The following is a 15,944-nucleotide window of genomic DNA, read 5'->3' as shown; positions in this document are numbered from 1 at the left end:
GTTGGATCGAGACACAAGAGGTGGCTAAAACAAAGGGGGAAATAACCATGAGGGGGCAGAGTAGACCCCCTGACCCTCTAGGTTTTTTGATTTGCGCGGTGGGAGCGCCCAGTACGCGCACCGCGGAGCGTACCGGGGAGCGTTCCATGGGAAAAAAGAATGATAGAGTTTTTAAAAAAGTTTGCCTTTTTTTATAATTTGGAGGTAGTTCTAAAAATAACAGTTTTTTTCCTTCTTTTTGTTGTTTTATATTTTTTTATGTTTTTTGAACATTTTGTACTTTTTTTGGCTTTTATGAACTATTTTGTATTTTTTTGTTATTTTTATGGGGAGAAACAAAAAACAGGGAATTGAAAATGGCTCAACTGGCTCAATAAGGACAAAATTAGGGTTTTTTGGGGCAATTGTAGTTGTCACCAGCAAGGAGGATGAGCTTTAGGCTCTGCTCACCATAGGAGATGGTCTTACCTCAAAAAATACATGTGACCCTAAATTCTCCAAACCTTGGTTGTATGCTAGGGATTGTCACCCTTTTCTCTGGTCCCGATGGAGTGGGTTGTTTTCGTTTGGAGGTGCTGGGTGTAGATTGGGGAGGGTTGCTGGCCAGTTCTCTCATCTCTGCAGCAGCATAGTTGTTCGGATGCTTGCGCTGCATGTGCCTAATCATGGTATTATTCCCAAATGAATATTTTTTATTTGGGTTACCCCTTGAAAGTTCCATGTCACAGATAAGGCATGTCACTTTTGCCGCATTCACTTTCTTTTTTCCCTCAGGGATGAAAAAAAACTCCCATACATGTGTGGCTTGGGTTGGTATGGGGTATTGTGTTCTTCCAGCCACCTCCTCCTCCCCTCCTCCTCTTCCTCCTCCTCCTCTTCTTCTTGACCACCAATGTGATGTTGCGGTGGTCCTCTTGGTGGTGGTGCAGATGCTCCAGCTGATGCTACTACTGTAGCCATTTCAAAGTACAAAATATACCTCAAAGTTTTCAAAACAGGTCTTCCTCAGTCAAAGGACAAAGTCAGAATAAGGAAAAAAGGTAGGGGCTTTCATCATTTGGAAAAAAAAAATGTCCTGAACCAATGAGAAGTGTTATTTTCAGGTCACAAGACCAGGGGTTTCATCATTATGAAACCAAAACTGTTCTGCACCAATTAAAAGTGTTATTTTCAGGTCACATGACCCGACGCGCTTACGCGACGCGCCCCCGGGCGCGCCCTGGGGCGCGTCGCGTAAGCGCGTCGGATGCTTACTTTGCGCGATTGTATGCGCTCGTGTGCTTCCGGGTGTGTTTACGCCGTGCGTATCACGTGGACGCGGCTACGCGGTACGTCACAATGATATTTTCGATCGCGGCATTGGCGCTAACGGGACTCTCCTCGGTGCGCGACCCGGGGCGCTTCAAAAGACTACGTTTTTCGGGGCGCTCACCGGGGCGCGCCCCGGGAGCGCTCCAGGGAAAAAAAATAAAAAATAAAAAATATATATATACATTAAAAAAACATTTTTAATACAAATATAATATAGGATTCATTCATTTTCAAAAATATTACATTTCATAGCTATAGACATTTGCTATTAACAACATTTTGAAGTTCACTGAAAAAAACATAGGTTTGGGGCCTTATATATAGTTAGTAATTGGCATTTAAAAAAACTATGAAATTCACTGAAAAAACCATAGGTTTCACACCAGTTATAGTTAGGAATTAGCATTTAAAAAACCTTTGAAATTCACTGAAAAAAAACAGAGGTTTAACACCAGTTATAGTTAGGAATTAGCATTTAAAAAACCTTTGAAATTCACTGCAAAAACCAGAGGTTTCACACTAGTTATAGTTAGGAATTAGCATTTAAAAAACCTATTAAATTCACTGAAAAAACCATAGGTTTCACACCAGTTATAGTTAGCTGGAAATGTTACTGACATAAAACCATTGAAATTCCCACGTTATAGTTAGTTGGACTCACTATAACTTGCGCGCCTGCAATGCACTGCTGATGACGTCACATATTACATCACTCATGACATGGTCAGTGACATCACTCAAGAACATTGGATCTCCATAGCCGTCTTTCAAGATGCAGACCCTGGTACAAAGCCTATATGCGGCCAGATATTTAAATACTAGTACAATAAGGTAGTGCTATCTTAGAAACAAGGACAAGATAGTGCAGCTGATACATGGAAAAATACTCTCTTTTTTAAGAATTTTGTAGTGTCGCGCTCCAGTCTTCACGGTACCACGCGATGACGTAGAGCGCAGCCGCCATTTTGGGAGCGCATTCCAGCACCCAGACCCGAGCGACCCGGACAGGTTCCCACTGACCGAAAGATAGACAGAAACGCCACTCTTTCCCAACTAGTGACTCAGGCGCTGTTGCGGAAGTGTTTGTAAGATGCCTACCTTCATTGTGTCTAGAAGTCGTTCCCAGTGCATCTGATTAAAATCGAATCCGGATTGAATCACGTAATTTACCAGTGATTTTGCCGCTGTTGAACAAACCATCGTATTCATAACGTTGAGCTTTGACACTTTTGAGAGTGGGCGATATTGGTTAAACTACTCTATTTATCCGAGTCTTCATCACCTCCGGCTGGAGGTTGATTGATATATATGTGCAACCAGTCCTGATGATGGTCCGATGGATTCTATGTAACCAACGAGGGACCGAAACGTCGACGCACGACACCACTTTATTTGTTTCATTGTCTGAATGTCTGTTACAATGAATGAATTTTGTTACAATTACTATTGTTTTGCATGGTAATGTGTTTCCTATGCTAAAAAACAGACGGTGTCCTATACTACAATCTAAAGTGTATATATTGTGTAGTATTCCTTGTTGCCATAAAAACCTTTTGATAAAAACAAAATAAAATAACAGTTCTTAAAACTTTAATCTCCTTGCTGCTTTATAAATTCATGATCACGATTGTGACGTAAATTGATTGAAGAATACTGTGCAAAGTAATTCCTACGGGGACAATTTGTAATTTTGTTCCGGACAGGTTCCCGGCACTCTCTTGGTATAATTAATAAACACCTCAAACCTTTCCCCTGTCGTGTGCGCTTAATTCTGGTGGTCCCCCTCCACCATTACAGTGGCGACGAGGTCGGGAGTTCACAACAAAATAAAAAATAAAAAAAATATATGAGAGAAGGAGACACTAGGAACCACTAAAGGAAAGGAAACAGGGAAGACACGAGGAGCTGTGACCGGGGGAAGCAGTACAGGCAACAAGAGAGCGTGGCAGTGGGCAACAACACCACCACAGGCAAGCACCTAAGGCAAGTGCATGAAAGAAATAGGGGGCAGGAAACCTCACAAAACACAGAGGCAGGAGGGCAGCCCAATCCCAAGCAGAGCAGACCCAGCAACCCACGGGGGAGGAACAGGCACGACCAATCACCACATGAGCGCGCCAAAGAAGGAGGCAACTCACATAGAGGGACCAACCACCATAGGAAGGAAAGAGTGAAGCAGAAAGGAATCACGCCCCACCAAGAGCGTCGTCACTCACTAAAGTGCCTACTGAACATCCAGGGCCCTGGCAGAACAAGTGCAGCATGTGCCTTGGAGCCCCAACCGAACCAAACGCAAAGCAGAAATACAAGCACGCCAGGCAGTCCCAGGGGAGAAGAGACAGCGCTAGAAAGATGCGCCGAAATGTGTGCGCAGGCGTCTTCACTCACAATTCCAATTCCATTCCTACCCGGGTGAGCACTTGATGAAGTGGGAGGATTGGAGAGAATATTTCATGAACTACTGAGAAGCCCTAGAGGATGAAGGTGGAGAAGAATTTCCCAGCGAGAGGAAGAAGAGAATATTATTGCACAACTTAGGTCCAGAAGGAATCAGAGTCTTCCAGAATATAGTCCCCACTCCACGACAGGCCACGGATGACGACGGGTTTCGGCACGCGATATAAGACCTCAAATACCATTATAGACCAGAGGTGTGCACGTCCATAGATAGATACAACTTCCAACAGAGGAAACAAGTGACTGGCGAATCGATAGATGACTATGTCACAGCATTAAAGAAACTAGCAGTCACGTGCAAATTTGCCACTCTGCATGACGAGTTTATCAAAGACCAAATAGTCATGCACACGACTTACAGGGCGATCCAAGACAAACTATGGGGGAACAGAGACGCTACCCTGAAGGAAGTCATAGCCATGGTGAAAAAGGTGGAACTTTCCAAAAGATGCGCAGACGCAGCAAAGAGAGAGACCGCCACTAGGCACATGGTCAACAAAGTCGACGAAGCAGAACCATCAGAGAGAGGCAAAAGGACGACAACAGAAGGGAAGGCACAAAACAAATGGACCACATGATCTACACAGCCAAAGAAACCAAACAAAGAGGGCACAAACATGTGCTACAGATGTGGAAGCCCGTCCCACGCGGTGTAGGACAAATGTTGCCCTGCATTCCGAGTGAAATGCATGTTTTGTGGAATCGTAGGACACTTTGAAACAATGTGTCATCGCAAGTTGAAGAGACCAACAGTGAAATACGTGACACAAGGTCACGGTGATCAAGGTGGTGGCAGCGCCTTGCGATATCGCTTGGGAAAGGCGAGCAGACTGCGAGTGATTCTCTTCTGCTCACCCACTCTGCGTAGTATTGGTTTGTTAGTTCTTTTAAAAAATCTCCTTTTAAACACCCAATTGATTTAATAATTGCGTTGTTGCTGTTTTGTAACTGTAAGGCTTTTTAAATAACCTGTGTGCTGCTTCCCGCTCTCCCTGTACCCCGTTCCACTGCGGCTTGCCTGTGCTGATTGCTGTGGAGGGCCAGGTCGGGCGCCATCTTTGGTGAGTCCCGGACCCCTACTGGACTCGAGTTAGCGGTCCAGCTCGGGCAGGGGCTTCGGCCCCAAATAGGATCAGAATCTGCGGCCCAGTGCGTTTGATCAAGGTGGTGGCAGCGCCTTGCGATATCGCTTGGGAAAGGTGAGCAGACTGCGAGTGATTCTCTTCTGCTCACCCACTCTGCGCAGTATTGCTTTGTTAGCCCTTTTAAAAAAATCTCCTTTTAAACACCCAATTGATTTAATAATTGCGTTGTTGCTGTTTTGTAACTGTAAGGCTTTTTAAATAACCTGTGTGCTGCTTCCCGGTCTTCCTGTGCCCCGTTCCACCGCGGCTTGCCTGTGCCGATTGCTGTGGAGGGCCAGGTCGGGCGCCATCTTTGGTGAGTCCCGGACCCCTACTGGACTCGAGTTAGCGGTCCAGCTCGGGGAGGGGCTTGGGCCTCAAATAGCGATGCCACATAGAACGCGCAGCGGTCTCGCGCAGCGGGCGCGCCGCCTGCGCGCCAAAGGAGCACCAAAGGAGGGCCCATCTGTGTCCGTCCGTGCCTCGGACGGGCCCAGGGCCAGCCACTCTGCCCCTCTTCCCTCTGGTCGATCTTGGCCCGACAGGATCATATACTCTCGTGATGATCTTTTGGGGTTGACTTTGCCCGCCGGAGGAGGTAGCTGCTTGCGGGCGGGACGGGACTGCGCTATGGTGGTGTGTCCGAGTTGTGGTTTCCTCCCCCAGCCCTCCTTACCCCCTCGCTCTGCTGGTGATATAGGCCACACAACAATCAGGGCCGGGTTAATTAATGCCAGATCCGTGGTGAAACATGTAGCTGATATTTTTGATATACTGGCGGATGGCCAGCTTGAGCTCCTTTTTATCACGGAGACGTGGCTCACTGACTCATGTGCCCCAATTGTTGAACTTGCCGTCCCCAGAGGTTTTAAGATCGCTAGAGCTGATAGGCCCTTAGGCAGAGGGGGGGGGATTAGCTGTAATTTTTAAGGAAGGGTGGCACTTCGCCTCTGAGCAATCTGCTGCGAGGGTGGATGGTGAAGCTCTTCATTTTTCCCTTACTGTTAGTCCCCACTTCACTTTGGGGAGGTCACTGATCTACAGGCCTCCGGTCTACGCCAGCCATTTTATTGATACTTTGGAGGAGTGCATAGTGCCTCGGGCCCTGAGCTTTCCCAAATTTCTTTTGTCTTGGTGACTTCAACATCCATGTGGATGCTACTGACTCTTCTGAAGCGCGCCGACTGGGAGAAGTTTATGATTTGGCACAGCTCAAACAATGGGTGATTTCTCCGACTCACGTAATAGGTCATCTTTTAGATCTAGTGTGCTCTAACTTTCCCATCAAGGCGTTAAGCTTAGAAAAGGTAACGTGGTCGGATCACGATCTCGTTAGATTTTCATGGGAGGTGGAAAACGTAGGTAGATCTGCTCTTGCACCGCCCGTTAGCCACCCCCAGAAGATCAACTTGGCTGCGTTCGGCCAGGAGCTATCTAAAATTCGCCCGAAGCTTACCCCTGAGTTGGATGAGGCGGTTAGTGACTTTAACGGGTGGGTGCTGCAAGCAGCTAATACGTCTACTAGGCATGCCACTGTGTCTAGGTCCCGGCACATCCCTTCTCAACCCTGGTTCTCTCCTGAGCTGAGGGAGTTGAAACTGGGCTGTAAAAAGCTGGAGCGAACTTGGAGACGTGGGTACAGCTCAGACGCAAAGGCCGCCTTGCGCTCAGCCCAAAAAAACTACTATGCCGCAATTAAAATAGCCAAAGGGAACTACTATGCAGGGAGAATTGCTAAAGCGGAAAATAACAGTAGAGAAATCTTCTCTATTGTCAAAAGTTTTGTATCTCCGGTTGCTGAAACTACCATAATCCCGTCCTCCGCGCAATGGTGCGAAGATTTGTCTAACTTCTTCATAAATAAAATAGTAAAAATTCAGCAGGATTTGCTTTCCGCGCTACCGGCGGATAGTTCAGGGGATGGCCTTCCTATCTTGCCACACCATTGTGAAACTCAGCAGTTCACACATTTTTCGCTGGTTGCGGAGTGTGATGTCCTGCCTCTCCTTCAGTCCCTTAAATCGGGTTCGCCCTCCGACCCCTGCCCTTCCCGGGTACTTTCGGAAGTGGCTAGTATTGTCTGCAGTGATGTCACCCAGATAGTGAATCTTTCTCTATCTTCAGCAAAGGTCCCAGTAAAGTGGAAGCCGACAAAGCGTTTGCCGCTTCTGAAGAAACCAGGGCTGGATGCTACCGTTCCCGGAAATTATCGTCCCATTTCCCTTTTGCCAGCATTGGCTAAAATATGCGAGAAAGTGGCCTTTCGCCAATTGGAGAGCTTTGTGGAGACCTCCACTGCTCTGCATCCAGCCCAGTCAGGCTTTAGGGCGGCCTACAGCACGGAGACGGCTCTGGTAGAGATGGCGGAGTCGATTCGGGAGTGTCTGGACGGGGGCGGCAGAGCGGTCCTGATTTTGTTGGACCTCTCTGCCGCGTTCGATACCGTCCCCTACGAGCTCCTCCTCGCCAGGCTATCCGCAATTGGCATCGGCGGCAATGTCCTGGCCTGTCTGTCCTCATTTCTTTCAGACAGGACACAACAGGTCTGGATGCCACCCTATGCCTCTGAGCCTAAACCACTTCTTAACGGGGTCCCACAGGGATCTACCCTTAGTCCCCTACTGTTCAATATCTACATCACCCCCCTGGTTTATCTAGCGGAACAGTACGGGGCTAAGATTATAGGATATGCTGATGACACGCAGCTGCTCTTTACTTGGCCAGACGCTCATCTGGACACTACAACGGTCCATCTATGCTCGTCTTCAGTTTTTCGCTGGTTAACTTTGGCGCAGCTAAAATGCAACGAGGATAAATCGGAGGTCCTCTTTTATGGCTCCTTCCTCCCTAACTTCAAAAGTTTGCTGTGGCCCCCGAATATTCCTAGCCCCAAGGTGATGGGTGGCCCTGCTAAAAATCTTGGTATATGGTTTCGGGAGGATTTAAGATTTGAGGACCACATAAAGAAATTTTCCGGGACATGCTTTGCTACTCTAAGAATGCTTCGAAGATTTTTTCCATTGCTTCCTAGAGAAGCTAGGGAGACTGTCGCTCGAGCACTCGTTCTAGCAAGGCTGGATTACGCGAACGCCCTGTTTAGTGGCATTCCCGCTTACCTGGTTAAGCGTCTGTTGGTCATTCAGAATGCCGCCGTCCGTCTCCTTTTTAATGTCCCGAGATGGAAGAGCTTTCGCTCTCATATGTCTAGCCTTCATTGGCTGCCAGTGCCACAATGTATCCTTTTCAAATCCCTAGTGCTCTCATTTAGAGCCATCCATGACCAAGGACCTGCTTATCTGAAGAAGAGATTTACTCTCTATGCTCCCACAAGAGCTCTTAGATCGTCCACTTTGTTTAAAATGACCCTCCCTCGCTTTAAGCGAACCAGACTAGGAGGCCAGTCCATTGCAGTAGTGGCAGCCCGAGCATGGAATGCCCTTCCCCTTCACTTGCGCTCCATACAGTGTGTAGCCCAGTTCAAGAGAAATCTGAAAGGAGTGTGACATAATCTGACTCTTGTTTGTTTCTCCTCTGTTCTTTCCCATTGCGCCAGGATACTCCCAAGTAACAGAGCGCGTTATAAAATGATTTATACATACATATACATACATACATTCATACACAAGACCTGGGAATGGGAGACGAAGGAGGAGTGGAAGATGAAGACAATGTACTGTGCGGTGAAGAACAAGTGCTTGCCATTGACTGCAGACTCTCCAGGAAACCACAATGCGACATGGTAACAGGGGGTATACCGATAAGGATGGTAGCAGATTCGGGTTCCCCGTACACCATCGTACAATGGACAGTGTGGAGCGAAAGCTTCAAACCTAGCCTGGGATCGCACCTCGAACCTCCAGACATACGTTGTGTAACGTTTACAGGAGAACCCATCCCAATGGTAGGTTATAGAGCCCTGAAGTTCAAGTTCAAAGATCGCAGTGCAGAGTGCAAGCTATATGTAGTAGAGAAGGGTCAGTCTGTTCTCTGGTGGATAGACCAAGGTGACTTGGGCATACAATTGAACCCAGGAGGGGACAGGCAAGTCCTGATGACCAGCACGGAGCATCAACTGAACTTCAAAAAAATGAAAAGCAATTTCTCCACAGTGTTCGCAGGAAAAGTGGGTAAATTAGCGAAATTCATGCACTGAATAGATCTCAAGGAGAACACCACACCAGTTTCCCACAAAGTAAGGAATATACCCATAGCGGTCAGGGAAGCAGTACAACAGGAGTTGCAAAGACTGGAAGACAACGGGATCATCGAACCAGTAAACTGCTCAGAATGGCTAGCTCCGTTGGTGGTGGCGATAAAAACCCAACGGCAAGGTCCATTTATGCAGGCAAAAACAAAAGGGATAAGATGGTTTTCCACCATTGATCTCACTTCAGCCTATCACCAAATAGCCCTGCATCACACGAGCCGGAAACTGACATCCTTCATAATACCCTTCGGATGCTACCAGTTCCGCAGGATGCCCTTCGGCCTGGCATCAGCAGCAGCAGTGTTCCAAAAATGTATGCATAAACTGTTTAGAGACATAGAAGGAGTACAGTACTTACAAGATGATATCTTGGTGATGAGCAAGGATCAAACCGAACACGACGAAAAGTTGGCAAAGGTGTTGCAAGTCCTGGAAGGAAATGGTCTGATGGCCGAATGGGAAAAGTGCTGGTTCGGCATGACGTCAGTCACCTATCTAGGGCATGAGATCAGTGAGCAGGGCATTACACCCAAACAAGCTAACGTCAAAGCGATATGTGATGCACCAGCACAAAAGAACAAAGAGGAAATGAGGTCATTCTGAGGGATGGCCCAGTACTACAGTACGTTTGTGCAGCATTTTGCCACCAAGACGCACCATCTGCAGCAGCTCATACAAGACAAAACAACGTTTAAATGGACAGAAGAGGCACAGGAGACTTTCAGAAAATCAAGAAAGACATCAGCCAAGCAGTGCCCCTTCAAGGATATGATCCACAGGGACAGTCCGTATTTACCACAGATGCAAGCTAAAAAGGACTAGGAGCAGTCCTTATGCAAGAAAGGAAGAATTGAGAGATGGCGACGATCAGTTTTGCGTCCAGGTCCCTATCACCAACAGAACAGAAATTCAGCGTGATAGAAAAAGAAATGCTGGCTGTTGTGTGGGCCTTGGGGAAACTCTGCAAATTCTTATTGGGTACGAGGTTCCAGCTCAAAATAGACCACAAGCCCCTGGTCAAAGTACTCACGTCCTGTGGTCACGCTAGCGCTACACCCCGCATCGCCAAGATGACTTTGAAGCTGTTAGACTATAGATATGACGTAGAGTACATTCCAGGAACAAGGAATAAGGTAGCTGATTATCTCAGCCAAGCCTCAGCGATGGAGGAAGCGCCGACCAGCGCAGACATAGACGAAGTCCATGTAGCCTTTGCAGAAGACCCGGAGAAAGTGATAAGCAGTCAAGAATGGGAACAAGCCTATGAAAATGATCCAGACATCAAAGATGTTAAGGACGTCCTGCTACAAGGATGGCCCGAAAAAACCCATCTCAGACCCAGAAATTCTTCGAGGTGCGTGAGGAGTTGTCCATTTGAGACCAGGGGACATTCCTGTTTAGAGGGCATAAAGGGCCAGATGTAGGTAAATCCGATTTACCGACTCTTAAATACCGACTCATACCGATTCGGTATTTAAGAGTCGGTAAATTGGAAGGAGGCAGATGTAGGTAAAAAATTACCGAATCTGTAAGAGTCGGTATTTACCGATTCGGTAAATACCGAATCCGTATTTCCCATTGATTCCTATGGGCCTTGAAGCCCATAGGAATCAATGGGAAATACAGATTCGGTATTTACCGAATCAGTAAATACCGAATCCTGCAAGGGTGCAGGGGGTGTAACTTTGACACCCTCTAGCACCCCAATTCCGGACTTGTGTGCCATGTGGCACACAGACATGCCCTAAGGGTTGTCTGTGTGTCACATTGCACAGGTGTGCATGCACAGATGTGGATTGGGTGGTAAAATACCGATTCTAAGGGGCCTTTGGGACTCAGAAGTGTCCCACCTACATGTAGATTTATCGAATCGGTAAATATACCGATTCGGAATTTTACCGATTCTGTAAATTTACAGATTCGGTAAATTTACAGAATCGGTAAAATATAGGCCCCCTACATCTGGAAACCGTAATACCGGTCGGTAACGGCCGAATTTGGCCGTTACCGACCGGTATTAGGGCTCCTACATCTGGCCCAAAGTCGTTCCCCCAACGTCATTGGTACCGCACCTGTTAGCTGTATTGCATGAAGGACACCTGGGTATCATGAAAATGAAAATGAGAACCAAACAGGTGTACTGGTAGCCGGTCATGGATATCCAAATTGAAAGGCATGTAAGGGAATGCGACCAGTGCCAGAGAGCGGACAAGTCTCAAACCCTACTACGGCCAGCACTGGGTAAGTTTGACAACCCTGCAAACCCTTGGGAGGAGTTGTCTATTGATATTCTTGGGCCAGTACTAGAGGCACAGGGAACCCCGAAGTATGTGTGTGCTCTCATTGATCGGTATTCAAAGTGGCCAGAAATGGATATAAATTAGGACATGGACACTAAGACAGTTCTCAGATTTCTTACGGCCACTTTCCTCAGAGAAGGCATACCCCGCTCCATTCTGAGTGACAATGGACCCCAATTCACCTCAGAAAAGTGGTACAAATTCATGGCACGAAACGGAACGAAACGGAATCAAGATAAATCACACATCCATATACCACCCAGCAGGGAATGATCTAGCCGAAAGGTTTAATTGTGTCATACTGGATTCCATACAAGCCACCACAGCAATGGGCAAGGATTGGGAAAAGGAAGTGCAGAGTATGCTGTGGGCCACCGCATTACACCCACTGGCACAGGGTATGGTCCATTCCAGATCCTAAGAGGACGTGATCCTTTCACCAAAGACAATCTGGCATGGAAGGAAAAGACGTTAAAGAGTAAATGGTCACCAGCAGTGGTTCAGCACAACTTGGAGAGAGCACAAAGAATATACACTTAGCACTACAACAAGAGACGCAATGTGAAGGACACTTTGTTAGAAAGAGAAGAGTGGGTCAGAGTCAAACTTGCCCAGTTGAGAATTGAAGGGGAAAGCAAATACAGCCTTCCCATGCAAGTAAGGGAGATACATGACAGAGCAGCCTTGCTTAGTGATGGAAATGTCTGGTCACAGGATTGCATGTCTAAATGTAACAAGATAATGCAATGGACCTGTGAAGAAAGATTAAGAACACAACAGAGCCAAAGCTCACCTACAGACAGTGCATTACTGCGCAGAGGAGAAGAAGACTCAGACGTAGAAGAAAGAGGAGCTGAGCACGATGAAGGGGACAATCCCATAGCAGTGGGACATAAGGAGGAGGTAAGGGAGACTTCCGGGAGAGAGTCCCAAGGGAACCGGAAGCGGATTGGTGAACCAGGCAGAGAGCAACTCGGAGATTTTTGCCTCCACTCCGGTAAGACGCAAGCGGGCTGGGAGAACAATAGTGAGGCCTGCCAAATACAGAGACTATGAACTGGGTGAGGTGAAATAACCAGAACCTAGAGAGACTCGTTATGTTCTGTTTTTTGTGTGTTATATAAAGAAGGGAGATATGTAGTGTTGCGCTCTAGTTTTCACGGTACCATTTTGGGAGCGCATTCCAGGGCCCAGACCCGAGCGATCCGGACAGGTTCCCGGCGCTCTCTTGGTATAATTAATAAACACCTCAAACCTTTCCCCTATTGTGTGCGCTTTATTCTGGTGGACCCCCTTCACCATTACAAATTTGACAATGTGTTGAAAGTTGCAATGTATATAATGCTTTGTAATCTGCATGGAATTTCAAGTCATATACCGTTCCAATATGGCGACCATAAGTAATTTAAAAAATGAATCCATCCTCTTTGTTCTTGAATATTCCACATTTTAATGCTTTTGACTAAAAACATCGACAAAGGCACCAGCCAAAAAGCCTCATTTTTGCTGGAATAAACAGACTCTGGATATCACTCACCCCCATGAGTATTCTTCCTTGGAACATAGGAGTGGGTAAGATGGAGCTTGTGTATATATGTATATATATATATATCAGTAAAAGGAAGGTAAGATTAATATACTTAAAACTACATTAGACATGGATAAAATGTAATGTTTAATGCACAATAAATGTGAAAATATACTATATACTCCCCTTTAGACAGTACTATTAATGTGCAAATAAGCAAAAAGTCCAATAAATATTGGAGTGCAAAATTGCCATGATGGATACATATGCATAGATATGATGTAAACCACACCTATAAAGTGCAAATGCGTATCGTGTCTAATAAACGAAAAAATGGGGGAGAGTACCATGCAATATCTAATGCTAATGCATAAATGATTTACATCTTACTACATGTGCAAATAGGCAGAATCTTAAACATTGGCTAATAGACTTGTAAAAGTGTAGTAGAGAGATGCTAAAGTCACAAAGAAAGTTTGCCAGCTCATTTCTGATCTGGTAAAACTACATAATTGTCAATTGTAATAATATTAAATTGTAGTAACCACCTAGTAGGTGCAAATATGCAAAGTCACATTCGATCAAAATGAGTGATTTAGGGAATCGAAGTGCATATGAGTAAACTACAATCCAAATGACACAGGCCAACAATATTGGAAAAATATTGAAAATAGACAAAGTCCAATAATTGGGACACAAAGTGCTAGTGCATGAATTGTCTAAATTTCTCATATGTAGTAAATACTAACGTAACAATGCCACTGAACATAATATAAATATACACAGGCTACTAATATGTACTCAGTCTATGTGTTATTCTAAACAGCCCCAAATGGCACATGTCTCCAATCTAGTTACTTTAGCCATCATCTTTAGGAATATTATTATGACAATGAGGCGTAAGAATATACCTGGAATCTAGTGCAAATGCTCATTCTATGATGGACACTGTCAGAAAGGGTCCAACACTCTCAAAGTCAAAGCCAACATTTATGCCTATGTACATATACATATGCTAGTCTGTAAAAAACAACTTGCATTGATTAAAGTGCAAAGTGACTGAATAACTGTGCAAAACATAGTGCTCTGCAACTCACAGTTTCAGAAGCAGCTTGACAAGATTATTTAGGCCTAAATAATTCTAAAGTGCAAGTGCCATAGACATAAATAGGTTTACAGAAAAAAAATCTACATATAAGCATATAAGAGAAAACCACTAAAAATATATATAGGCCACAAACAACGATGAAATAATAAAGAGATTCAAGACATATGACTGTACTCATAGTTGGAGAAAACAGGGACTGAACAAACATACTGACTACCTAAAGGAAGTTGTGCATATCTTCACTCATGAATAAGCCATTGGGTATTTTTGTATTGAGGGCCAGGATAAAATGAGTTTCACATTGGCACAGAATTTTTTCTCGGTTTCCTCCCCTTCTTGGGATGGGAACAGCGCATAACGCAGTGTATTCCAAATCTTTCAGTTTATTTTGATTGACCAACTTAAAATGCCTGGCAACAGGATATTTAGGGTCGGAGTTGACAGTGGCCCTCACATAATGAATGATCTGTTTATGCACTGGAAGCTTTGTGCTTCCTATTTATTCGAGGCCACAGTTACACCTTAGTTTGTATATAGCAAATTCAGTGCAACTGGTAAGATGTCCCCTGATTTCAATTCTTTTATCACTGAAAGCAGTTACATAGTGGGTTGCATTTGTTGCAAAGGTGCAGGCACAACATGAGTTACACTTGTAAAAGCCCATTTTAGTAAGCCAAGTGCCTTTGGGTATGACTTCAGGCATAGATTTGACTAAGGCATCCCTCATAGAGGGTGCCCTTCTTTAGGTGATAAATGGAAGAGTTGTGAATATATAATCTTACATATGTTTTGCTCTTGTTGACTGAAAGTGGTAATCAGTTTAATTGTGTGCTTATCATTGTTAGTATTATCACTGCTGGAAACTGAACCAGTGGTGTATTTATGTTTGGGTGTCAGTAAATCCTCTTAGTAAGCTATTCACTTTTGTCAGTGCTTGGATCCGGTGAGACTTCTTAAACTATCTGTCCAAAAACCGACAAAATGCTTCATGCTGGCAGTCTTTAGAAACATTATCAAGACAACATATTTGGCGAATATGTGCAAACTCGCCATAGGGTATGCTTTTAATGAGTTGGTGTGGGTGCGAGCTGTTAGCATGTAAAATCGAATTTCTGTGGACTCAATAGTGCATTACGTGCTTGTACCATTCTCTGTGCTTGGTCATGAGGACACCTCTCCTACCAGCCAACATGTAAACACGAATTGCTTGGGGAGAAGCATGCCCCCATAGCCATACCCTTCAGTTGCGGGTATACTTCTTGATGAAATGCAAAGTAATTATTCAAGCACAATTCTGTGATTTCAATCACCATACAATATATATATATATATATATATATATATATATATATATATATATATATATATATATTCACTGAAAAAACCATAGGTTATAGACCATATATAGTTAGGAATTCGCATTTACAAAACCTTATTTTACTCACACAAAACCATTGAAATTCCATATATAGTTAGTTGCACTAACTATATATCGCGCACCCGCAATCCACTGCTGATGATGTCACATATTACATCATTCATGACATGGTCAGTGACATCACTGATGACATCACTGATGACATCTCAAATGACATCACTGATGACATCACTGATGACATCTCCTTTGACATTACTGATCACATCACTGATGATATCATTCATGTGATAATACGATGAACCTCTTCAGACTCTAATATAACCTTAGATACAATCAGTGTAAACAGACACTCACAGGTTGTCACTCATCCATGGAGTTACTCACACACCTAGTCAGTCATGCAAAGAATCAATCACACCTCCATTTCCTCAACTATACAGTTATACAAACTTTACTTATTCAAACATATACTAACACATATTTACTCTCTTATACAATCCCTGATACAAGTTCACAATGATCCATACAGCC

Source organism: Lissotriton vulgaris, chromosome 1_1, assembly GCF_964263255.1.
Source record: "Lissotriton vulgaris chromosome 1_1, aLisVul1.2, whole genome shotgun sequence".
Lineage (NCBI taxonomy): Eukaryota > Metazoa > Chordata > Amphibia > Caudata > Salamandridae > Lissotriton > Lissotriton vulgaris.
This window is presented reverse-complemented; position numbering follows the sequence as displayed.